At 49.3% G+C, this 26,098-nt stretch overlaps 1 protein-coding gene across 4 annotated transcripts in view; it reads right to left on the bottom strand.

Moving 5' to 3' along the window:
• Positions 1-26,098, bottom strand: part of SETBP1 (SET binding protein 1) — a 357,781-nt gene that overhangs the window by 317,922 nt on the left and 13,761 nt on the right. The window contains exon 1 of one of the 4 annotated variants that reach the window (XM_053295524.1): positions 18,936-19,806. The exons of 1 other annotated variant lie outside the window; for it this stretch is intronic. The gene's annotated coding sequence lies outside the window, so the exon portion shown is untranslated. Of the gene's footprint in view, positions 1-16,024; positions 16,147-18,566; positions 18,646-18,935; positions 19,807-26,098 lie in introns of those variants that run through there. 2 more of the 4 variants (XM_053295526.1, XM_053295527.1) reach the window with 2 other exon arrangements.

The following is a 26,098-nucleotide window of genomic DNA, read 5'->3' as shown; positions in this document are numbered from 1 at the left end:
GAGACTGTGGCATAATTCTGTCAGTGGCACGGGTTCAATTGCCCTGATCTGAGTCAGGTAAAGTATGGATTGATTTATCCGATAATGCTTGGCTGGATTCTTGGACCTCAGGGAAAGAATGTCATGGTCAGAAGGAGGTGAAGTTGAGAGTGTAGTCTTCAGATATGGTGGCCAATACCCAGTGATCTTGAGTGGGGCTTTCCACTGTGAGTAAAAGTGGAGAGGCCTGCCCGCTACAGTAGGGCAGTCACTGCTTGCGGAGTAACTGGGAAGAAGTGGAGGGGTATTGTTGGGACAGCTGAGTTCTGTTGGCACCTCTACCATGCTGTTACCACTGGTTACACCAAGCAGACTTGCAAGTGGTGTTACGGCTAACTCTGAAATGAGTTCCCAATGGCCTGGGGAAGTTCCTGGAGGAATGAAAGGACTGGATGTTAGCAGGGGAAAGTCTGCGAAGATCCCTATGCCTGGAAGGGAGGGCTTTCTTTTTGTCCTTGGTTTCAACAGGGATGGGATCTAAAGCATCACCAAAAAATTGAGAGTCCACATTCCAATGGTTTAGCCAGAGGCACCTGTGAAATGCCACCCCAGAAACCATAGCCCTAGACGCATGCTGGATGCAATCCAGGCTGGAGTCTGTCATCAGGGCCACAGCCTTGGCCAGCTTGTTAATGCCCTGCCAACTTGCTAATGCCCTGGCATTCTAAGGAGGAATAAGTTGAGTTAGTTCCTTTGCCCAGAGAATGGAACCACAGGCAATATGTAATTAGTGACTGCAGCCTTAATCACAACGGCAATGACAGGGGACATATCTTGAGGCAGTGTGTAGATTCTTGTTGTGGGGGGCGGGGGCAGAACCCCATGGGCTTGGTGAAGGCGGGAGCAGCCCACTCCGCCATCATGAGACTAAGAAAACAAAAAGGGTGGGGCAGTAGCAGTGTGCACAGCTGAAGATGGGAAACCATTCTGATCGAGGCTGGACGCATCCTGTGCTGTGTCTACAGGGGCAGCTTCATTAAATGGTGTGTTTCACCTTGGATAGTAGAACCTCAAAATCAGTAGACAAAAATAGATGTGTAGGAGGAAATGGCTTAGATGTAACCTCCTCCTCAGAGGTAACATCTCCTTCCTCTTATCTGAGACATCATTATTGTCACTAATGTGTGCATCATGATTAGAAATAGCCCCTTTAGAGTGAGAAACATCTAAGCCAGAGACGTAGATAGGGTGTGTGTGTGTGTGTGTGTGTGTGTGTGTGTGTGTGTGTGTGTGTGTTTTAAGCACACCAGTGAGGATTTGATCTCTCAGCCTGGCACTCCAGGTAGCAGCCAATACTGGAGTAGTGGGATTGGAAGGGGCCAAGGGAGAGGAAGGGCCAGGACCAGGTAAGGGAACAGCAGGCGGAGGAGACAGAAAATGAACTTTTGGGAGCAGGTACCTCCTCAGAGGAGGAAGAAGCAGGTGGTCTGGACCTCTTTTTACACTGTGGGGCCCTACTACGTGGTGGGCAAAGGCAGCTGTGGTTTGAGCAAGAGCTGAATTATCTGAAAATGAAATCTTTTAGCCATGAGGACCTGGCGGGGGGAAAGGGTCCTTGACCAGCAAGGGGACCGTACTTAAGACCTCCTTAGGGGGAGCACTAGGTTCAGGAGGCTCTGCTGGTTGATCAGCCGACTCCAAAAATGGCTGGGCTGGGCACTGAGTTGGTTCGCGCTCGGGCAAGAGCACCCAATCCAGCGGTTTGAACTGGCAAAGGCCGGAATGGAGGAAGGAGATGCAGCAGAGCCGGCTCTCCCATACTTGCAGCCGGTAATGGGCGCAAAGGCAGCGTAAGTTGCAGGCCAAGGGTAAGGCTGGCAGTGCAAAGAGGTGCAGCCGGCTCCTGCTAAGAGGGAAACAGGGAGTTCGGACCCCGCAGACCACCTGCAGGAGGAGTCGCTCACTTAAGCGGACTGCGCTTGCCAGCATTGGGCGCTTTCAAGCCCGGGGCATGCCCCCTTTCTTGTGCTCCCCCATGTGGCACGTTTTCTTTGATGCATTTTGGTGGGCCATTTAGACTTCTCCTGGGTGTCGCTGTGAACAGCCAGGGAACTGTGTGCAAAGTGCTCCCGGCTGGGCGACACAAAGCGGGACCGCTTGGAACCCTAACTGGGTTCTTAATGCAGCATCTGCCTTCGGTCTCCGAGCGAGAACCTTCCGATAGGGAGACCACCAATATGGCTCCAGCGTGGGAGAGTTCCATAGTAGAAGGCTCTGTGCCTTGAGCACACATGGCCAGCAATCCAACAAGAAATAGGAAAACAAAAGTAAAAGAGATCCAAGCAGCCCAATAGTAAATGCAAAATTGTTTTCCAATTTAGTAAAAAGAAACATAGTAAAAGGCTCTGTGCCTTAAGCAGACATGCCCAGCAATCAAACAAGGAATAGAAAAACAAAAGTAAAAAAGATCCAGTCAGCCCAATTATTAAATAAAAAAATTTGTTCTATATTTTAGTAAAATAATGCTTCCATCTCATCCTGGCACAATGTTAAATGCGGGAAAGAAGGAAAAAACACAAAGAAGTTAGCCAAAGGCAAAGGAAAATCAGAAGCTCCTTCGCAGTCCTGTGTAATGGAGTAAGACAGGGCCAGAACTGGGGATTTGCTACCCTCTAGGCCAGGGATGGGGAACCTTGGCACTCCTGCAGATGTTGGCCTACAATTCCCATAATCCCTAGCTATTGGCCTCTGTGGCTGGGGATTATGGGAGTTGTAGTCCAAAAACAGCTGGAGTGCCAAGGTTCCCCATCCCTGCTCTAGGCAGAAAGCTAGCCACGCCTTCCATTTAAAAAAAAAAAAAAAGGCCCTGTCTTCGGAGCATGCTGAGTGCACAACCCATGATTGAAGGATGACTTCCTCAAACTGTGGAAAAAATTTGCTATGCTGTTAGGTCTACCCCAACTGCTCTAGGACTAAGGGATAAGTAGGCCTGCCCTTTGCTAAAAAATGACAACATAATGAAACAAAAAGGTTAAGCAGCCTTCTACAGCGTGGCATTCTTGGCATCCTGGAGTATCTGACATCATTTGACCATAGTCAAATAAGAGTCAGTCAATTGACAACATTTGACCAGTGTACCAATTATATTGACCGTAACTGGTTCTTTTAACTTCCTTTCTTAGTTATTTTGCTTAAGCCTACTTTGTGTGGCCCATTGTCGCATTTTCATACTGAACACCCTCATCTGCATCCAACAAACGCACTTAATAGTCTCTCCTTCCTGTTGTAGACTTCTTTCACTCAAAGAGACTACAAGTGGAAAACGAGAACATTCATCTTCTATACTATGTTATGGTCTAGAACAGGGGTTCTCGACCTTGGGTCCCCAGATGTTGTTGGACTTGAACTCCCATAATCCCCAAAGGCCGCTGGGGATCATGGGAGTTGAAGTCCAATAACATCTGGAGACCCAACATTGAGAATCCCTGGTCTAGAGCCTCTGGTTTCACCCACCTAAACTACCAAGCATTGAAGAACTCCTCTAACTGCATGTAGGCCAGCACACCTCCAGAGACAGAACATTATCTTTAGAAAGATTGGAGAACAATTGTACGTCAAGGTACAACAGGAATCAGTCATCATCTCATCACAGGGACTATTGTTGCTATCACAATGACTGTCCACACCTTCACAAGAGGGGATTTTCTGGGTGTAGGGGAACTGTTTCATTAGACAATTGCATCTTTTCATATGGACTGACTCAAAACCAAAAGAGCAATGAACACATGGTTAATGTTCAGCTCTCCTGAAAGGGGTCTGTCCGAAGGAGAAAGAGAGAGAAACATATCATTTGAGTAACTGAGTCCTACAGAGAGGGTGCACAATATCACGGTAAGCAGGATGAGCCAAAAGGTTGTCTAACAAACAAGCAAGGGCAAATATACCTTATAGGAGTACAAAATATACTACAGAATATTATGTTTAAACAGGGTTTTGTAGTGTGTGTAGAGGAGCAATTCGGATGATCACGAGTGTTCCCTCTAACAGGGATTCCCAGATGTTGCTGACTACAACTCCCAGAATCCACAAGCAAAAACCATTACAGCTGGGAATACTGGGAGTTGTAATCAACAACATCTGGGAATCCCTATTAGAGGGAACATTGATGATCACCCTTCCCGCAAGTAAAGGACACCCTGACAGCATGACGGGATGCCCTTTAGTGACATCAGGGTGGGTGTGCTCTCCGCGAGTCTCGCCTTCATCGCTTCTAGGGGGTGCTGATCATGTGGACTGACCCAGAGTGAAAACCACACCACTCCCCTGTGGCTCCACCCCTTGCCGCTCCAGTAATGTTAGAACATTGAGGAAATGAGGACAACGACAACGAGGCGATTTCTCACAGTGTCACCTCACACACAATGCTATTGCAGGGCTTCGTGTCAGCCCAACCAATCCAAAGTGCTGTACAGTTACCAGAGCAGCATGGAAAACAAAGAGGGAAGGACAGCACACACAGAGTTCGGTGGCACAAGGCCTTTAGTAAGTAAGCAGGATGCTCCTGAATTTCACCCAAGACAGAGTCCAAGGAGGAAGCCTGGGTGCAGGGAGGTCCTTTCACGAGGCGAGGCAGTGACCTCAACTGGCAGATTATTGAGGCAAGATCCCCCAACTGCCATTTCAAGCAAGAAAAGGAGGAGCACCATTGCAAAGGCAGAATTTGGCATCCTGCCTGAATAACAGGTGGATTGAGAGCATTTTTGGAGGACACACACCATGCATGCGCACACACACACACACAGCAAAAGAGCCTGAATCTTTCTAAAATGCTCTGTGTAGCTGCTGATGTTGTTTTCAGCACCAGCCAGCCAAACCAGATGTAATCAGTCATGTGACAAAGCCTCCTGGAGCAGTGCTTCCCAACCTGGGGGCCTCCAGATGTTGCCGGACTGACTACAACTCCCATCAGCCCCAGCTATAATTTATTGTGGCTGGGGATGATGGGAGTTGTAGTTCAGCAACATCTGGAGGCCCCCAGGTTGGGAGCCACTGTCCTAGAGAATCCCAAAGATGTCCCTAGACTCGAAGAGGCTGCTTTACAAGCTCCAGTCCCATTTGGTTTCCACCACCTACCAGCCATGATAGAGACGTGAAGCACAGGAGGTGGTCTCGTGGAGCAGTCCTACTGCAAATTCTCCAGAAACGGCAAGCACAAAAAGGCCAGTTAGGCCCCTTTGAGCATGCCTGGAGTTACTGTCACCGTGGAAGGCACTCCAGCTTCCATGACAGACTCTGGAATTCTGGCAGAACGAAATGAGTGCATTCTATGTCTGTTTTTATTGCTTTAATACCAATTTTGAAGCCACCCTAGGGGCCCTTTAAAGGGCTGAAATGCAAGATGGAAATCCCCTTAATAAAATAAATAAAATCTGCTCTCCACCACAGAATCCATCACTCAAGCCTAGTCTGTAGCAGCAAGAAGAGTAAAGGTGAGGTGTGCCCTTCATTTCTGAACCCAAGTGGATCTGTACCTGTGTGGCTTTTGTCCCACAAGGATAAACTCTGTATTCCGTAATACTCTGTTCTGATTTCCCCACCCCACAAGATAATCCAAGTGTTGCAATGAAAGGAGGGTGCAGGTTAGAACTGGAGGTGTCTGCTTACAAAGTGAAGAGTTCTAGGACACAAATAAACAATAGGTTGCCACTGATTGGCAGACAAGAAGAAAACCCAAGCATGCTGACATCCCATGGCAAGTTTCACCAGACATGATGGCAAAGGGGTGGAGAATTAAACACAGGTGTGCCGTTTGGGTGGAAGCCCCAATTTCACCCTGAACTCAGGCAACTTCAGACAGGGCCCAATATTTCTCATCTCTGGTGCAAAGAGAGGGCATAAAGATTTCCATGGCCCAATTTCTCACCCAAAGATGTCTGTTTTAAATTAAATCTTCTGAGTCCAAGAAATTAGATCACCACCATCACCAAGTCAAAGCCAAGACTGGATGCAAGACAGATCACCAGTCCTCAAATCCCTGGCCAACCCTCATCTTTCTCCTTGCATAACCATCCTAGCCTAAGTCCAGAAATTAAAGTGCAACTAATAAGAATGATATTGTCTGGAAAGGCTTGGGAGCATGCACACCACACCATAGCCAAGTAGCCAGCTGTTAGCTGCATAAACTGGAATGGGAAGGCATCCAGGGTTTATGAAGAGTTTCTTCTACCAAAGACAAACACAGGGTTCTGTGGTTGCCAGGAGATGACACCAACTCGACGACACACTTTACCTTTAGTAACAGAGATCTTCCACACACAAGATGAGCAAATAAATTATGTAAATTCTGCACCAAGGTGAACTGAATTCTGTTAGTAGTATGAATTATTAAAATTTCTAATTTCCACATGCCTCTCTTGCATAATTTGTTCTTCTTCTGGTAGTTATGTGGAGGGGCAAATACATTAGAGAGGGCGCTGAAACTCCACCGCCTAGCCAATGGAAACCCAGCTCAGTCCATCCCAAATTCCTGACCTTTCATCAAGCATTTCCCACACTTTCAAACCTTCACACCTATAAGCACCATTTGCCAAGTTACGACCTGGAGTTTACCATTGCAGCTCTAAGGTTAAGCAGGAGATACAAGCCCTGATCAGGCACTGCATTGTAAAAGCCTGTACACAAGTACATATTTTCATTTGAAAAGCAATCCTGGGTACAGGCCCCCTCAGAAGCAGTGCACAGGGACCGTGCTTCCTCTCTGAATGTGCATTAAAACTAGCTAAGCCGGGCGCAGAGCATCTGCACCTCCGGCCGGCCCACCCACCACCGCTGCCTCCCTGCCCCCCGCCAGCTTTCTGGCCGGCCAGTCAGCCCGCTTCTTTTCCCCCCCTTCTCTCCCCACCTCACACTTTCTGGCAGGTGGGTAGGCTGGCCAGAAAGCCAGCCCGCCACCTCCTCACGCCTGTCCGCCAATTCCTGGCAGCGGCCACCTCCCTTCACAGGCCAGGCTGGCCCGCTACCGCCGCCTCCTCTCAGCGGCCGGCCCGGCCCACCACCAGCTCCTCCAGCATCGCTATTTTCTCCCCCATCCCCATCGCTATCCTATCTGGCGGCTGCTCACTAACTCTCGCGAGAGCTGCCACACATGGGATTAGCGAAGGGTACATTTAAGAGAACTTTATATATAGATGTATGAATAACGGTAGGTGCATATAGGTCGGTATGCATGTACCCTGTACGTAGACTGTATATGCACTGAACATGATGTGTGAATAGATCATTCCCTTTTTCCTTGGTTTCTAAGCTACAACACAGATTTTCAGGTTGCCACCCAGTTCTATCATAAAGAATAGAAGCCTGCACTTCCATTTACTGCGAAACGAAGACAGATTCTCAGGACGGCAAAATTTTCATCCACTACTGCCAAATACGCACAACACTGCCTAAGACCAAAACCAAAATTTGGCAGGAACCCCCTTTGCCCAAACTCTGGTTCCCTGAAAACCTTCATCAACTAAAAGTATCTGTTTTACTATTACAAATTATCTATACAGCATTCTCAAATGCTTCCATATTGTTATGATTCATAATCACACAGTGTTGATAAACAAAAATAAGAGACACAGGTCCTGCCCTCTATTTTACAGCCTAAAGCCGCAATCCTATGCACTTTTACATGGGAGTAAAGTTTCATTGAGCACAGCAAAATTTACTTCCAAAGAAACATACATAGGATTGCCCTGTAAGAGACTAGATCTACATGGGAAGAGGAGCAAGTTTACCTTACTCATCCTTCTAAGAGCTACAAAAGACAGGGCAATATCCCCATTATACATGTGGGAACACTGCTGGGATTGTCCTGATCATGTCCATCTAATGTTTTCACAAGTTATATTGGATATGAACCAAAGTGTTCCTCCTGCAATGTTGGAATTGGTGCTGCCTTCTGCTATTGTATCAACTGTGGTGGTGCAACTAGGAAGCAGCTCATCTAGAGAGCAAGAGGCTTAATTCAAATCCCTGCTGGTGTGCTTCCCAGACTGTGCCTAGTAAACATATATTTGTGGTCGCCCATATCTGGCAGCAGCGATATAGGAGGATGCTATAGGAGGATTATCTAGACCCATTTCAAACTGGCTTCCGGGCTGGCTATGGTGTGGAGACTGCCTTGGTCGGCCTGATTGATGATCTCCACCTGGGAATTGACAGAGGAAGTGTGACTCTGTTGGTCCTCTTGGATCTCTAGGCGGCTTTCGATACTATCAACCATAGTATCCTTCTGGAGCATCTGAGGGGGTTGGGGTGGGAGGCACTGCTCTGCAGTGGTTCTGTTCCTACCTCTCGGGTAGGTTCCAGATGGTGTCCCTTGGAGACTGTTGTTCTTCAAAATCTGAACTTTTGTTTGGTGTCCCTCAGGGCTCCGTATTGTCTCCGATGTTGTTTAACATCTACATGAAACCGCTGGGAGAGATCATCAGGAGATTTGGTGCAGGGTGTTATCAGTATGCTAATGACACCCAAATCTATTTCTCCATGTCGGCATAATCGGGAGAGGGCATAACCTCCCTAAATGCCTGTCTGGAGGCAGTAATGGGCTGGATGAGGGATAACAAACTGAGACTAAATCCAGATAAGATGGAGATACTCATTGTGTGGGCTCGGAACTCAAGAGACTATCTTGATCTGCCTGTTCTGGATGGGTTCACACTTCCCCAGAAGGAACAGGTATGCAGTCTGGGGGTGCTTCTGGATCCAAGTCTCTCCCTGGTATCCCAGGTTGAGGCAGTGGCCAGAGGTACCTTCTATCAGCTTCGGCTGATATACCAGCTGCGCCCATTTCTTGAGACAGACGACCTCAAAACAGTGGTACATCTGCTGGTAACCTCCAGACTGGATTACTGCAACGCACTCTATGTGGGGCTGCCCTTGTACGTAGTCCAGAAACTACAGTTGGTCCACAATGTGGCAGTCAGGCTGGTCTCTGGGTCATCTAGGAGAGACCATATTACTCCCGTATTGAAGGAGTTACACTGGCTGCCGATATGTTTCCGGGGGGGGGGAAAGGTGCTGGTCATAACCCATAAAGCCCTAAACAGCTTGGGCCCTGGGTATTTAAGAGAACGTCTTCTTCGTCATGAACCCCACCACCCACTGAGATCATCAAGAGAGGTCCGTCTGTTTTTGCTACCAGCTCGTCTGGTGGCTACTCAGGAACAGGCCTTCTCCATGGCTGCCCCGAGGCTTTGGAATGCGCTCCCTAGTGAAATAAGAGCCTCCTCATCTTTGACAATTTTTTAAAAGTCTCTAAAAAGACATCTGTTCAATCAGGCTTTTAACTGATATTGTTTTAATTATTTTAATGTTGTTTTTAAAATGGTTTTTTAATTGCTGTGTTTTAAGTTTTTTTTGTTTTTAACTAACGTTTTATCTTTGTTTTTATCTGGTTGTGAACCGCCCAGAGACGTAAGTTTTGGGTGGTATAAAAAATAAAATAAAATAAAATAAAATAAAATAAAATAAAATAAAATAAAATAAAATAAAATAAATGCTGAAAGGCATCATCTCATACTGCGCAGGAGAAGACAATGGTAAACCACTCCTGTATTCTACCAAGAAAACCACATGGCTCTGTGGTCACCAGGAGTTGACACCGACTCAATGGCACAATCTTTCCTCCCCTCCCCCCGCCTTTTCTGCCAATGTGGATAGGGATGATGTGAGTCGTAGTCCCACAACATCTGGAAACCCACATTTGGGAACCCCTGATAATACTCTGCAAATAATGTATCCAAACTGATTCAATAGCAGTTAAAAGTGTCTGAACTGGTTACTGAACCACTTTTTATTGTTTGTTTGTATAGATTTGTATACTGCCCCCAAACTCACATCTCTGGGAGGTTTACAATAAATATAATGTAAACTAAAATAGGAATTAAAACATGAATGAATGTGTTTTGAGGATCTTTTTAAAAGCTGTCAGAGATGGGGAGGCTCCTATTTTTGCAGGGAGCACATTCTAAAGCCTCAGAGATGGACGGAGAGGGCCTGAGTAGCCACCAAATGAGCCGTTGGCAACTGTAGACGGGCAGGGCTCATAGCGAAGATGATGAACTTCTCTTAAATATTCTAGGCTTAAGCTGTTTAGGGCTTTAAACCGTATTTACCCGAATAGAAGACTCTGAATGTAAGATGACCCTGTTAAAAAACAAAGGTTAATTTTTATTTTTACATTTATATCCCGCTCTTCCTCCAAGGAGCCCAGAGCGGTGTACTACATACTTGAGTTTTTCCTCACAACAACCCTGTGAAGTAGGTCAGGCTGAGAGAGAAGTGACTGGCGCAGAGTTTATAACCTAAATATAGGTTATACCTATATTTACCCAAAAGGAAGAGGACTTTCAATTTAAAATACACAACCTTGAGTTACACATATCAGGCAGTATATGTATGTATGATTGATTGATTGACTGATTGATTAAAATGACACACACACCATTTCTAACATTAAAGAATTTGGAAGAAAAACTAGTCTTCTATTCAGGTAAAGAAAGGAAAGGTTGTGCCGTCGGGTGTCGACTCCTGTCTCCTGGCAACCACATAGCTGTGTGGTTTTCTTGGTAGAATACAGGAGAGGTTTACCATTGCCATCTCCCTCACAGTATGAGATGATGATGCCTGTCAGCACCTTCCGATCTCACCGCTGCCCGATACGGGAGTTTCCCACAGTCTAGAGTTCATAGTCATAGAACCGACAGCCTCCTGCTCTCGCGGCAGGTTACTTTTCCCGCTGCGCAATTCAGGTAAATACAGTATATTTGCCCCTGCACTGGTGGAATTGACCCCGCCTTCAGCTCACCTGTGTCAAGCTTCTGTAACGGCACAAGAGCAAAGGTGGCTCAAGCAGATGCCAGAGCAGGTTCTCGAACAACAGGTGAGGATGTGGTGGGAGTGGTTTGAAGACACATCTGCTGCATTCCAAGCTGTCTTCCCTCTAAGGTGTGCGCACATGCATCCGCTCACAGATTTTTTTATGCCCGCTCAGTTAATTTTAGATCCCGCACTGGTTGAATCAGGAAGGCCCCATTCTGAATGCAGGTGCACACACACACACACACACACACACACACACACACACACACACACTGCCTTGATACTGCCGCCTGGAACAAAATTCATTCCGCACACAGATGAAAAAAAGTTAGAGAGAACACTGATTCCAAGCCAGTCTGATATAGTGGATAGAGTAATGGGCTACAACTGGTGAGAACTGGGTTCAAATTCCTATTTGATCATAATGCTAACATTATCCAACCCGCTATCTCTCAGGCCAACCTTGCTCACAAGTTAGTTGCAAGGATAAAGTGGGTTAAGACTCCCTCTCACACATATGCATCCAACCTTTTCTTCAAGGAGCTCTGGGCAGTATGTACTATGGGCAGGAGTTCTCAAACTTTGGTCACCAGATGTTGCTGGACTGCAACTCCCATCATACACTTCAGCTACTGTGACTGGGGATTATGGGAGCTGTAGTCCGATGAAATCTGGGAAGCCAAATCTGAGAACTCCTGATCCATGGGGTTATTTCTGTGAGACAAGAAATAGTGAATTAATCAATGCTACCAAGTGCATTTCAGAGCTACAAGGATTTGAAACCCAGGCCGTGAAGATCCAGGTCCAATACTGTAACTCAGGCCTCCTCAACCTTGCCCCCCGCAGCTGTTTTTGGACTACAACTCCCATAATCCCCAGCCACAGTGGCCAATAGCCAAGGATTATGGGGCCAACATCTGCAGGAGGGCCTAAGTTGAGCAACCCTATTGTAACTGCCACGCCAAGTGGATGTGGGTGCAGATTCAAATATGGACCTATCCCTTTTTCATCCCTTGATAGAGACAGTGTGCCCTGAACTGCATAATAGGCAGCCATTCAACAGATTCAGCTCCTATCATCTCAGAAATGCATCTCCTGAACCTCTGCTCACTAACTATCTGTTAAAGACACAAACCTTCTGTTGTGGGGAAAGAGGTAGCAACTTCAGCTGGATCTGGATAGAAGAGACCCGGTGTCAAGAACCAAGGGGAAACACCTCTCACTTGATTTCACATGTGCAGAATGGCCGCCATTTGTATCACAGTCAATCTTTATTGTTATGGCCCCAGACCAGCCAACGAAGAGAAAACAGAAAGTACAGATACAGATCACGAAGAAAGCTGTGGCAGACGCTGGAACCAAGACCATTATGAGCCGAGTTCAAACCTCAGTGTGAACTTCCAAGCTCAGAAAGCTTGTTCCCTCATCTCCCCAAACTGGAATTTTAGTGACCTCACTAAGTTGGCCATTAGACAGATACCAACCATCCAGCTCCAAGTTGCTGGCCACCCTTCCACATCTTGTCCATGAAATTGATTGCCAGGAAATTTAGGACCAGCAAACGGAGGTCCTTTTTCACACAACGCATAATCAACTTGTGGAATTCTCTGCCGCAAGATGTGGTGACAGACAACAACCTGGATGGCTTGAAGAGGGGCTTGGATAACTTCATGGAGGAGAGGTCTATCAACGGCTACTAGTCAAGGGCTATAGGCCACCTCCAGCCTCAAAGGCAGGATGCCTCTGTGTACCAGTTGCAGGGGAGTAATGGCAGGAGAGAGGGCACGCCCTCAACTCCTGCCTGTGGCTTCCAGTGGCATCTGGTGGGCCACTGTAAGAAACAAGATGCTGGACTAGATGGGCCTTGGGCCTGATTCAGCAGGGCTGTTCTTATGTTCTTAAGCTGTTTGTGGGCTTAAAGCTTGTGGTTTGCGGGTTTACAAACTTCTACACATAAGGCAAAGCAAGGTTAAAACATTATAAAACATTTGGCGATGGAATTTTGAACCAGCTATGCATGTGAGCCTGCAAAGCTTGTGAAGGGTCACAAGATGTGGTGACAGCCAACAACCTGGATGGCTGTAAGAGGGGTTTGGATAACTTCATGGAGGAGAGGTCTATCAATGGCTGGGCTGCTAGTCGGAGGGCTGTGGGCCACCTCCAGCCTCAAAGGCAGGATGCCTCCAAGTACCAGTTGCAGGGGAGCAACAGCAGGAGCGAGGGCACGCCCTCAACTCCTGTCTGTGGCTTCCAGCGGCATCTGGTGGGCCACTGTGTGCAACAGGATGCTGGACTAGATGGGCATTCTTGGGCCTGATCCAGCAGGGCTGTTCTTATGTGTGCCACAAACACTTTCACCAGAACCAGTAACCGACTGCCCGCTTCCAGGCCTGAGCTTCCACAATCCCCACAATCAAATCCCCTTCCCACACCACACTGGTCTAACTACCAACATCTTCTCTCATATCAAAAGATATGCATGCCTTCCAGTCCTGTCAGCCTAAATATCCCTATTATCCAAGTCTTTTCCCACTGACGACAGACAGCCACTGCCACCCTCTCTCCCCTGTCAGCCCTTGCTTGCAAATACTGGCAAACTGTACATGCCACAACCCTTGACACTCACTTTTCTGGTTTAAATGGAATGGAGAAGGGAAGAGAATGGCACAGGGTCATGCAGGAGCAGCCATTGGCAGGACTGCCTCTTTGCCTTCCCAGAGACATCACTTCCTCGTCCTGGAGATTCAGTAATTCGTATGGAATATGGCAGGTTGCTACAGGCCACACTGGGTGGAGGCAAAGATGCCAGAGTCTTATGTTCAGCAGTTCTGACCTAAGACTATTGTGAGGGCAACGTGACCCTAAAGCATTTTGCAAATTTTAAAAAAGGATACAGCTGTCTATAGCTATACAATGGCTAGTTTCCAGATCCTGCAACACTCTACCAACACACACACAGAGCCAGGACCATACAGAGGAAGTCCATATCATTAAATCAACCCTAAGACACTTGAGTTGAAATTCCACCACTGCCACACACACTGGGCAACTATGGCAAGCCACTAAGCTGGGCACTGGGACCCCTGGGAACTGTCATTTCCCAAGGCTCCCGAGTCCTGGTCTGCTCTCCGATTCCCCATCTGTACAATGGGGATAATGATGTCCAACAACACAGTGCTCCAAATCACTGATTTGGAGAGAGTCCCCCTCCCCTTTATGAGACTCTCTCCTATTCCTTAAGACAGATAAAGCTTTTCACATCACTGTACTGCCACATCAGAAAAAGGTTCCCTGCTGAATGTCTGCCAGCTGCTAAGTGCGTGGAAACCCTGCCAGAAAAGGTGGCAAACCTTTTACCCACATTTTTCTGGAAGAAAAACAGAAACGACGTCCAAAATAAGAACATATCCCAAAGCAAAGAGCTCCAAAATAACAGAGATTTTCACTGAAAAGGGAGAAGTTTACATAAGCAGAAGCTCGGATAAACAGGAGTACTGTTTGCTTAGGATCACAAGGGTGATGGGCTATGGCAGGGAAACTGGTCCCGAATTCAGATTCTCCAAGGGCCAAGCAACACATGTTTAATGCAACGTGATTGACTCTCATGGGCTTGGCTCCACCTCCCCCAGTCCATATCAGCACGGGGGTGGGGGGGGTTGTACCAAGAGGAGTCCTATTCATACATTGAAGCTGTTCACATGAGCAGCCCTCCGTACCAGGTAGAGCTACTCATGTGGAGCATTAGGATCGGTCTCAATCCCCACCAGGTAGCCCAAGGTTTTCTCCTGGGCTATTAGCACACCTTTCTACTTCACTACCCGGCTGTGTGCTCTGGGTTGCAGGCAGAGCGTCTTGCTTTCAGGGAAATCCCCCAACACACTGAGCTCCTCGCACGGTGCACTGAGAGATATCTGGAGGCTGGGCTGCGTTCCCCCAGCCTCCATTGCCACGTGGCTCATGTGGACACACGAGTCATGCAAGCCACGTGGCCCAAATAAAAGGAGAGATCATCTGCGAGGAAGGTAAGTACACAACTACCTTCCCCTCCAGCCCTGCCCGGCCTGCTGTCCTTGGCCGTGTGAACGACCTCAGTATGTTGAACACTCACACAAGTTATTCACATGGTATGTGGAGCAGAGGTTCGGTACTATCTGTACCCTGCATTTCAGGGTTCCTGTACCCAGGTTCTCTTTTTAAATGAACGCAAGTACAGCCATCCACACAAAGACATGTACAAGCAGACAGACATCTGTACACTCCAACGACATAATTTCTGGATAGGGTTTCAGTGGCAGGGCAAAGGGTTAAGGCCCCCTATCCACCATGCTGCAATCCTGTTACAGATTGGGACCACCACCCACTTTTAGGAGGGGGGGGCACAAGCATGTTAAGGACCAATCACGGGCTCAATGTCACACGTAGCTTGGCCCAAAGATGTTTGGAAACAGAGATTACTCCCACTGACCTCCACGCTTATCATTTAAAGGCAATACAAATCTTTCTTCTGCTTTGAAGTCCCAGGTACTGGATTACTTCAGACTCCAGCAGGCGGATTCCAGCTCTAGCAACCCTTTGGCTTCAAATCCCAGGGCTGGGTTTTTGTTTTTTGTTTTTTAAACCACACTCTTCCCTTTGGGCTTCTTAAATATTGAGCGCACCACTGAACTGGGCAGCCTTGCAGTTCTTCTGCCACTCTGGAAACCCCTCCTGTCAATATGGAAGGGATCGAGTTACTTTCCCCTCCTGACAGCAAGACAGTCAGCAGGGTCAACATTCTCCCCGGCTGGAACATCCTTTCGAACTCCACAGATGTACATATAAGGCAATGGCACTGTGGGTGCCCTTGTGTTGGGCTGCCCAGCTGCGCTCACGGCTTGCAAGGACCAGCAACCAGTGCTGCCTGCGCGGCTGGGCTGTTGACATCCTGCAGTTAATGAAACACCTCAGCTTTCAATATGAAATGAGCGCTGGGGGTGAGAGGAGAGAGGGGAAGATATGGTCTACCTCTGCTTTGCAGTTATCCACCACCTACTTCTGAAAGGGCTCGATCTGGGCTACCATTACGTTTGAATCGGAGCGATTCAAATCACGCTCAACAGATTTCCAGCAAGTCAAGCAACCTGTCCTAAAGATATCATCTCAGGCCAATTTGGGGGTGCTCCGTCCCCTTCCTTACCTGGGCCATCCTGTTGTGCCTCTGTGGAAAAGCACCCAGGCAGGAAGCCACAAGAGAAACATCACAGCCAAATGCAAATGCCACAAAGATTTTGCAGGAAAGGAAGGTCACTCTTCAGATGGAACGGGGAGGACACCCCCTTTGCAGCTTCCCTGCTAAATCTAGATGGATTCTGCATTCCGAAAATAATGCCTTATTCAATGCACATCCACCCCTAGGTCGTATTTCAGAGCAGAGAAATATTACATCAGGAATCTGTTTTTCCTCCTCCCTTGGAGAAAAATGGGGCCAGTTGCTTTAACAAACCATAAACACACACACTCACACACACTTCACTGCCAGGGCAGTTGCTTTTTGAGGCGCCAAGGAAACATGCATGGGAGAAGAGCTGGATTTCGGACAATCCATATTGCTGAACTGAAGAGAAAAAGACTTGAAAGAGATGCTTTTTCAAGGCCATGCTCCACCACCCACCTTATGGTCCTCTTGCAACCCATCGGTCATTTCCCCTCAAGCACCCACACATCAATCTGCCAAAGCAACGGACACCAGGCAGGCAACACCACATCCCTCCCTTCGATCTTTTCCAGGAAAAGCTGCCCTGGGGTCCCTCTTTCCTCCTGCCTGGAGGGGAAGGGAAATGTTTTTGCAGGGGGCGTATGGGTGGAAGAGACCAATCAGCTGCTCTTCTTCACAGAGCCCCAGGGAGGTCTGGGTGCTCTCAGACTGGCAAAGTTGCTGCTTTGCAGACGGGTTGGAACATGATCCTCCATTGCCACTAAGGCGTCAAGATGAACAAAAAAATGTGCACAACACAAAAGCCAGCCCAACCACAGGAGAAGAACCCCTGCCTCCCAACCACCACCCCTAGATTCCCATAACCACAACTTCCGTGGACCATGTGGGATACAGTTGTGGAGACACAATTTTGTAATGTGCGGGAGAGAGAAGAACCCCCATTAAATCCCCCCCCCTTTTGCCAAGAGCAATGCTGGGGGGGGCGGGGAAACCACCCTCCAGGGGCTCTGAATAAATCCTTCCCACGGTGCCCGCTTGCCTTCTGGATGCAAGGCATCCTGCCTTAAAGCTGTGTTTATATGCCCCGCCTCCCCACAGATCCCACACACCGCCTTGCAGCCCCTGAAGGTGTGAGGCTCCTGTCTGATAACAAGCCTTATCACTCACTACCAGACAAGGAGATTTGAAGACCGCCTTTTAAATAAATAATAATAATAATAAAGCCAGTGGTTTTCCAGAAAAGGAGGGGGGAGCAGAGAACGAGAAAAGCGGGAGGGAAGATCCCCTCCTCTCCCCTTTGAGAGCAGCTTTTTGCCTGCCTGCCTGCCTATTTATTTTCTAACCTCCCCAGCATTTTGCTCTCCTCTCCTTTGCTAAAATCTCCCTCTCACTTTGAGCCTGGCTGCAGGGCTGGCGCGGGGGGGGGAGCGAGGGAGGGGGCGCGCGCGCGCCTGGGTTTCCTAAGGAAAGGGAGGGTAGAAGAAGGGTAATCCTGGATTTATTAGTAGCCGATCTATTAACGACGTTGACTCCGACACAAGCGGGGGGGGGGTAGCAGTGCAGAAAGAGAAACCCTGCATTGTTAATTACCCAGCCCGCGCACCCCTCCCCCCGCGCACAACCACACACTCCCAGCAGCACTTGTTTATTGCCGCCAGCTGGGAGTTGCTGGACGAGCCCGGCTAGTCGTGCCAATGTCAAAAGAACACCCCAGCCCTCGCCACAGGCTTGGCTGGAGGAGTTCTGCAAAGAGCCCAATAATGGCCAAAACATGCCACGTTGGGAGGGAGCCGGGCCGGCGAGGAGGCAGCCAAGATCCTGCTACATATTTGAAGGGGGGGCGGGGAGCAACAGCGGTAGCAACCCCTTTTTCTTCTCTCTCTCTCTCCCCCCCCCCGCCCTCCAAGAGCTGTCCCTGCTCCAAGGCTGTGATTCTTGCAGCTCCGCGCTGAAGGTGCAAGCAAGGCGGAAAGGCCATTTTGCATCCCACCCGCCCCCGGTTCACACACCTCTCGGGCATAGGAAGTCCACCGCGTCGTCACCCCCCCCCCCCACCGCACCCTCCAGGCTTCCATCCGCAGAAAAAAATAAAAATAAGCAGACGTGTTACTAAAGGTGGGCAGGAGGCAGTGCAGCAGCCTCAGTGCAACGCAGCTGACTCCCAAGGAAGCGCCTTGGCAGTCCGCGGCGCCGGTGCATGTTTACTCAGGAGTAAGTTGTTCGGCGGATCCGGAGAGGCGCGGACTCCCCTGCGCACAGCGCGGCAGCCTGCGCCGCCGGATCGCCGTGCCCGTCTCCTGGTGGAGTAAGCCATTGTGCTCCTCCGGAAGGCTGCCTCCCCAGAAGGCTGCCTGCACAGCCCCGCGGCGGCAGCCGGTGCTCTCGGCGCTGGCTCGGAAGCAAGCCCCGCTGTTCTCCACAGGGCTCAGCCCCGATCCCGGGGGAAGCGTGCCCAGAGGGAGGCGGCGGCGGCGGCAGCCCGCTAGGCTCCCTTGCCTGGGAACAAGCCCCCTCTGGGACTTACTTCCGAGTAAACACGCCCAGCAGCAGGATCGGGCCCTCAGGAGGAGGAGAGCCGGTGCAAACTCCTTCCTCCCAGCACCCGGAGACCTCCCGTCTCCCCACCTTTTCCAGGCGACCCCACGCTAGTAAATACACACATTCACGACTTTTGCGCGCAGAGACACAAAACCAGGCGTAAAAAGACAGCCAGGGGAAGGGGAGGGCGGACCGCTTTCCCGCGCTATCGAAGCGGAGATCAACTTCGAATCTCGCCTTCTGACGCCGTCAATCACCCCTCGACCTGCTGCTGCTGCACCCCTTAACCTCCCCCCCCGCAAAAAAAAAGGAAAGGTCGCCTGCCGCCCCCCATGTCTGCAGAAGAGCGACTCACCCATAGCTTCGTGCACAGCAGCAGAGGCGAAGCGCGGCTTCTGGGCTGCTCGCTCCGACGCGCGTCTCTTTTTCTCTTCTGCGCTATTAATCGGACTGCGGGGCGGGGGGGGGAGGCGGTGTGTCGCTCGGGCGGGGAGGAGAGGGCTAGATCCCGGCGCCGGTCCCTCGCAAGAGCCCCCGACGGTCCCGCTCCTCCGGCTGCGGCTGCTGCCGTGGCTGCCTTTGGCGCAGGAGGAGGAAAGCCATGGCGCTCGCTGGGAACTGTCAGATGGGGGGGGGGGAGAGAAAGAGAGAGTCGCGGGGAGGGCCGGGGCAGGCGAGGGAGAAGCGCACGCAGGGGAGGGAGGGGGAGAAAACCGGGGGAAAGGGAGGCGATGCTCGGAGGGAGGGAGAGAAAGAGACCCAGATTTTGCAGGAGGTGAAAAATGGCGCCTCTCAAATAGGAGCGGGGTGGGGGGGGGGTGATCGGATCTCACACACAGACTCTCACATGCAAGGTGCGGGGCGGGGGGAGATGCAGCGCCTAAGTCTTTTTCAACGCCCAAAGCGATTGCATTGGGGAGAGGGGGGGGGAGGAAGGGGAGGGGAGAGGAGGCGCGGGAGAAGGCAAGGCGAGAAGGCGAGCAGACCAGCCCGGCACCGGCTTCCAGTCCCCGCTGGCCCCAGCGAAGCGGCTCCTTCCTTTCTCGCCGGGGAACACGCGGCCTGCCGGCTCGGCAGCAGACGGCAGGGAGAGGGGGCCCCTGGGGGTCTCCGGCTAGTCCCTTCCGCGCCCTCGTGGCCAGGTTCTGCTGATCGCCGCAGTTTAGGCACAGCCCGAGAGAGCCGCCGCCGCCGCCGACACTGTCGCCTGAGCGCGCCGCGGCTGCTGCTGGCTGGCTGGCTGCGACCGCCGCGGCTGCTCGCGGCTCCCTCGCTTGCCCCAATCGCGCCCCCTTCCGTCGCCTTTTCTTCCCTCCTCTCCGGCGCGGAAATATTTCTGCAATGTACATTGTATGTATATGTCAGACATTCTAGATGTGTCTACAGAGTGCTGTTTAAACTATATTATGCCCGAAGTGTGTGTTCATTGTAGAATATAAATATAGTACATCGAGTATCATGTACAATGTAATATCAAGCACACACACACCTACCTCTCTAATATATATGCTGCTTGGGCCTCACTGACCTGAAACTCCTAGACCAAACCACAAAGGAGAGAAGCATGCTTTTTTGGCAGGTAGGTTCCAGACCCTGTCCACCAGAAAATCCCAGAAAAATGTATTAATGTCCCAGAAAATGTGGGAAAATTCTGCCCTTGGAAAAGTAAGGGTTAGGGTTAGGTTTGTGGTTCGAACAAACTTTGACAGAAACTCCAGACTTTGTGGTACAGGAGGTATGCTTGCACACTGCAAGCCTCTTTCATTATTTATTTATTTATTTTTTAAAAAATTATTTATTGTTGCATTTATATACCGCCTTTCATTAAAAGGCAACCCCAAGGCGGTTTACAAAAGTTAAAACATACAATAAAAAGACAATTAAAATATTAAGCTAAAAAATATAAAAACCACCAAATTTAAAATCTATAAAATACAATCATAAAAACAATACAACAGGTAAAAACACACAGAAGCAGCAGTAAAAACGATTATGTAAAAGCCTGGATAAAAAGCCAAGTTTTAACAAGCTTTCTAAAAGCCGTGATGGAGTCCGAGAAGCGCATGGCCACTGGAAGAGCATTCAAAAGTCTGGGGGCAGCAACAGAGAAGGCCCTGTCCCGAGTGCACGACAGCCGGGCCTCTCTCATTGTCAGCACCCGGAGCAGGGCCCCTTCAGATGTCCTCATCAAGCGGGCATCAACCCTTGGGAGCAGGCGGTCCCTCAAATAACCCGGGCCCAAACCGTTAAGGGCTTTAAAGGTCAAAACCAGCACCTTGAATTGGACCCGGAAACAAACCGGCAGCCAGTGCAGCTCTTTCAGAACGGGGGTGATGTGCTCCCAACGGGCAGCTCCGGATAAAACCCTAGCTGCCGCGTTTTGCACTAGCTGCAGCTTCCGGATATTCTTCAAGGGCAGCCCCACGTAGAGCGTGTTACAGTAATCCAGCCATGACGTGACTGAGGCATGGGTAACCGTGGCCAGATCTGCCTTCTCGAGAAAGGGACGCAGCTGGCGCACTAGCCGAAGCCGTGCAAAGGCACCCCTGGCCACCGCCTCCACCTGAGCTTCCAAAAGCAGAGCCGGGTCCAGCAGTACCCCCAAGCTGCGTACTTGCTCCTTCAAGGGGAGTGCAACCCCATCCAGAACCGGTAAAATCTCCTCATCCCGATTGGCTCTCCTACTGACCAACAGTACCTCCGTCTTATCCGGATTCAATTTCAGTTTGTTAGCCCACATCCACCCCATCATGGCCTCCAGCCCCCGATTCAGGACATCCACCGCCTCCCTAGGATCAGATGACAAGGAGAGATAGAGCTGAGTGTCATCCGCATATTGCTGACAACTCAGTCCAAGTCACCGGATGACCTCTCCCAGCGGCTTCATGTAGATGTTAAACAGCATGGGGGACAAGACCGATCCCTGCGGGACCCCACAGGCCAACGGCCACGGGGCCGAGCAGTAGTCCCCCAGCACCACCTTCTGGACCCTCCCTCCAAGAAAGGACCGGAACCACTGCAGTGCAGTGCCTCCGATTCCCATACTCGAGAGGCAGCCCAGAAGGAAAGCATTAGCTAACCTCCAGACTAATGAAATGCTGATGCACCCACCATATGCACAGCACACGCTACAGGGAAAGGATTATTTTCATGGATCTCCCTTTCCCCCGAAAGACCTCTGTAACCCCTGAAATATGTCCCTGAGGGTCATGCAGCCCTCAAGGACATATTTTCAGGAATCACAGTGGGCTTCAAAAGGGTGAGTAAATCGACAAAAATCCAACCCCCCCCCTCCTGTAGTGCACACTGCACCTTCACTGCACCAGTGCTTTGTTAGTCTGGATGTCAGCCACCATCTTTCACTCTTTATTCAAAGCTCCACAGGTTGTTTGATTACTAACTAAAAAATAAACTTCCAGCAATTACCTTCAAAATGGGTTTCTTCTTCAGTTGCATTGAAGGAAAGTATGGAAACCACAGGACCTGTGCCAGGAGTCTACTCCACACTAACCCGAGGGCACAACTTTACTTTTACTCCACTAGAGATGGAAATACAATAGGTGATAACATTGTTGCACTTACAACTTTCTCTGTGTTATCACCTCTTCTTTATCCCTACTCCCAAATGATTAGGGTGAAATTGCAGTCATTTTTTCACAAAGGAAAAAATGGGTCAGAGTTAGGGTAACAATAAACAAAATAGTTGTGTTCTCTCAATGGGGTATTCTTTAAAGGATATTCCTGCCAATTTTCATTTCCATTCCTCTGCCAACATTGAGAAAATATTATAGCAGTTCTAAAACATATTTTTAAACTTTTAAAGGCTGTTAAAACACCATTGCAAATGTGGCCGCTACACACCCAGTGGGTCAGGAATATAAAAAGCATGATAATACTCTGAAAGCATTGTGATGAGATCACAGATTTTCCATCTCTAAGGGTGTAGACACAGACAAAGCTAAGGGTCAAAGCCGAGCAATCAAGCAGGAACCAAGGTGTAGTGATTGGATGGCTTTGAGAGAGGACTAAGCCTCACTTAGAGCAACTTCTGGGAGAGTGGGCCTTTCCTAAAATGGAAAAAAAGCCCAGGAAGTTCAAATCAAAGGGACCAATCCAGAGGACAGGGTAGGGATTTCTACCTCAGCCTCCAGCAGAAGCTTTGGTTTGTTGGTTAGTCTGTCCCAGGAGGGCCCTGAGGAAGCAGCATGCTGGGAGCTGCTGGGGAGACAGGAAGGCTGCAGCCTATGAGTAATAAGTTAGGACCAAGTCAGTTAGACGTGTGAGGGAAGGTATTTTTTCTTTCCTGATTGCTTGGAATCTGTGTTGCCAGGTCAATGAAAGCTCTCTCTTACCATCTGTTTTATGGAAATACAGTTGTTCTTATTGCATTCCTTTCCCTTTTATTCTGATAAGAAATCTCTGTTGCTGAAGTGTGCTACTCTTCATTTTGGGTCGGCCTTAGGCACACGCCTAAGGCCAAAGACTGCTCAGCCTTTTTTTTTGTGCTGAGCAGGAGTGTAGCTATAATTGAAAGGATGGGTTCAAAGAACCCAGGCCCCTCAGCTACGGAGCCCAGCTCCACCCCTCCCAATTTTCTTCATTATCTCCCTCACTCTGAGGGGCCGCTGGGGAGAGGAGCGAACACAGCCCCCCTCTCTCCTAGCTATGCCCCTGGTGCCGAGGGTCTTGCCACTTTAACTCCCCCCGGGAATCTTATGCGGAAAGAGTAGCTTGTCCCACATGAAAATAAGGTGGATGGTGGCAGCCTACTGTGAATCCCTTACGGACAAGGATTCAACCCCAGTGAACTCCCCCACTCTCTTCCTCTGGCTCTGGTAGGAGTCATGATACAAGGAGACCTTGTTGCTGAGGGAAAGCGTAAGTCCAGCCAAGAAGCCTTCACAGTCCCCTGCTAACTGAGCAAAGAGACACCTTTTAAAGTGGTAATTCTCTGATATTTAGCAGGGGAGGAGCAATTGGCCCTATCCAGCTCCAGCACAGCATTCCTCCAGTGGCTGTTGCTGGTATCTGCCTTCTGTTTCTTTTTAGATTGTGAGCCCTTTGGGGACAAGACCCCATCTTATAGTGGTATACAAATATCAGTAGTAGTCGTCTTTCCTGTGCTAGAAGGATCCAATAGCTCGCTTGCTTGGCCAGCGCCAGCCCAGAGACAGGAGAGATTCTGGAAAAGCAGTTGCAGTTCAACAGCCTGCCACATGGGGCAATTGTTTATAGAGCTTATGGCTCTCCACTCAGGGATGTTCTGCAAAATGCTGCTGGTGGAGTTTAAACACACGTCACAGCATGGACAGTAAGAACATAAGAACAGCCCTGCTGGATCAGGCCCAAGGAGGCCCATCTAGTCCAGCATCCTGTTTCGCACAGTGGCCCACCAGATGCTGCTGGAAGCCACAGGCAGGAGTTGAAGGCATGCCCTCCCTCCTGCTATCACGCCCCTGCAACTAGTACTCAGAGGCATCCTGCCCCTGAGGCTGGAGGTGGTCTTCAGCCCTCCAACTAGTAGCCGATGATAAGAACATAAGAAGTACTGAATTGCCCATGCAGGCTGCACTGAGTGATTGTTCTGCAAAGATGTGAATTCTGAGCTTTGAGAATAATATAGGAACTGTGTTATATTCAAGGAGAATGTAGTTACTGTATGGGAGGAGAGCTGGTCTTGTAACAAACATGAATTCTTCCCTTTGCTAAGCAGAGTCTGCCCTGGTTGCATTTGAATGGGAGACTACATGTGTGAGCAGTGTAAGATATCCCCCTTAAGGGATGGAGCCACTCTGGGAAGAGCACCTGTATGCTTACATGCAGATGGTCCCAAGTTCCCACCCTGGAAGCATCTCCAAGACAGGGCTGAGAGAGACTCCTGCCTGCAACCTTCGAGAAGCTGCTGCCAGTCTGGGTAGACAATGCTCAGCTAGATGGACCAAGGGTCTGACTCAGTATATGGCAGCTTCCTATGTTCCTATATTTCTAAGCACTTGGTGTACACTTGGTGCAAAGTGTTCCTAGCTCTCAGATAACAAGTTTGTTCCCTCGAATCCAAGGTGGATAACCTGGAGAAGCTCAGGGAGGGAGAGAGGTATGTGGATGAGATTCTCAGGGATGTGATAGAGGCATCTCACTCCCATGGTGACAGCTCCTCTACTTCTTATAGAGAATCAAGGGAAGGAGCACATCAGTCTGAGGAAGAGGTGAGTGCTCCCTTGGAAGGGAACCCCTTCCTTGGGCTGTGCGCTCATATTCTCTCACACAGAGGATACTACTCTGTGGGTTGGGGTTCTCCTAGTAGTGGGTGATTCGATCATTAGGGGCATAGAGAGATGGGTCTGTGACTTGCATGTGGACCACACGGTGACTTGCCTGCCTCATGCAAAAGTTGCAGATGTCACACTGCATCTAGGTAGGCAGTTAGGCAGTGCTGAGGAGGAGTCAGCTGTTGTGGTGCACGTTGGCACCAACAATCTTGGGAAATGCAGTTGGGAGGTCCTGGAGGCGAAATTTAGGTAGCATATTGAAGTCCAGGACCCCCAAGGTAGTGTTATCTGAAGTGCTACCAGTTCCATGTGAAGGGCAGCGAGACAGACAGAGCTGAGGGGTCACAATGCGTGGGTGAGACGATGGTGCCGGGAGGAGGGGTTTAAATTGGTTAGGCATTGGAATACATTTTGGAGCAAGCAAAGCCTGTACAAAAGGGACGGGCTCCCTTTGAACCAAGATGGAACCAGACTGCTGCTGCTTAAAATCAAAAAGGTCACAGAGCAGCTTTTAAAACAATGCCTGTGGGATTGCCAACAGGAACTGGGTGGTATCTGGTTTGGCAAGCAAAATCCCCCAAGGTGCAAGGCTGCAAACGTTTCAGATAAACCTGAAGGGGACAGAGTAGAACCAGGAGTAGAGCAGATGGAAACACATGACAGATGGCCAAAAAGTTCAAAGGATGATAAGGGAGATAGCAGCACACACCCATGCCAGGTAAGAGACTCAGCATATAGGTGTTTATATACAAATGCCAGAAGCCTCCGAGCCAAGATGGGCAAGCTGGAGTGCTTGATTGCTAATGAAAACATAGATATTGTGGGCATAACAGAAACCTAGTGGAATGGTGAGAACCAGTGGGACACTGTTATTCCTGGATACAAACTCTACAGAAAGGACAGGGTGAATTGGCGTTGGAGTAGCACTGAATGTTAAAGAAGAGAGAGAATTCAACGAGCTAGAAAATCTAGGAGGTCGGGAGTCCTCCACAGAATCTTTCTGGGTGACAATATGAGGACTGAAAGGAAATGTTTTACTAGAGACATGCTATCGCCCTCCAGATCAAAATGCTCATAGTGACCTGGAGTTGGAGAAGCAAAACAGAGAGGCATCGAAGGGAGAAAAAACTGAAATAACAGGTGGCTTCAATTACCCTCATATGGACTGGGTAAATTCACGTGCGGGTATTGACAGAGAGGCCAAATTTCTAGATATGCTAAATGACTGTGCCTTAGAACAGTTAGTCAC

The sequence above is a fragment of the Hemicordylus capensis genome, chromosome 2 (genome assembly GCF_027244095.1).
Source record: "Hemicordylus capensis ecotype Gifberg chromosome 2, rHemCap1.1.pri, whole genome shotgun sequence".
NCBI classification, from domain to species: domain Eukaryota; kingdom Metazoa; phylum Chordata; class Lepidosauria; order Squamata; family Cordylidae; genus Hemicordylus; species Hemicordylus capensis.
The sequence above is the reverse complement of the archived record's forward strand: the minus strand, read 5'-3'. Positions and strand labels throughout refer to the sequence as shown.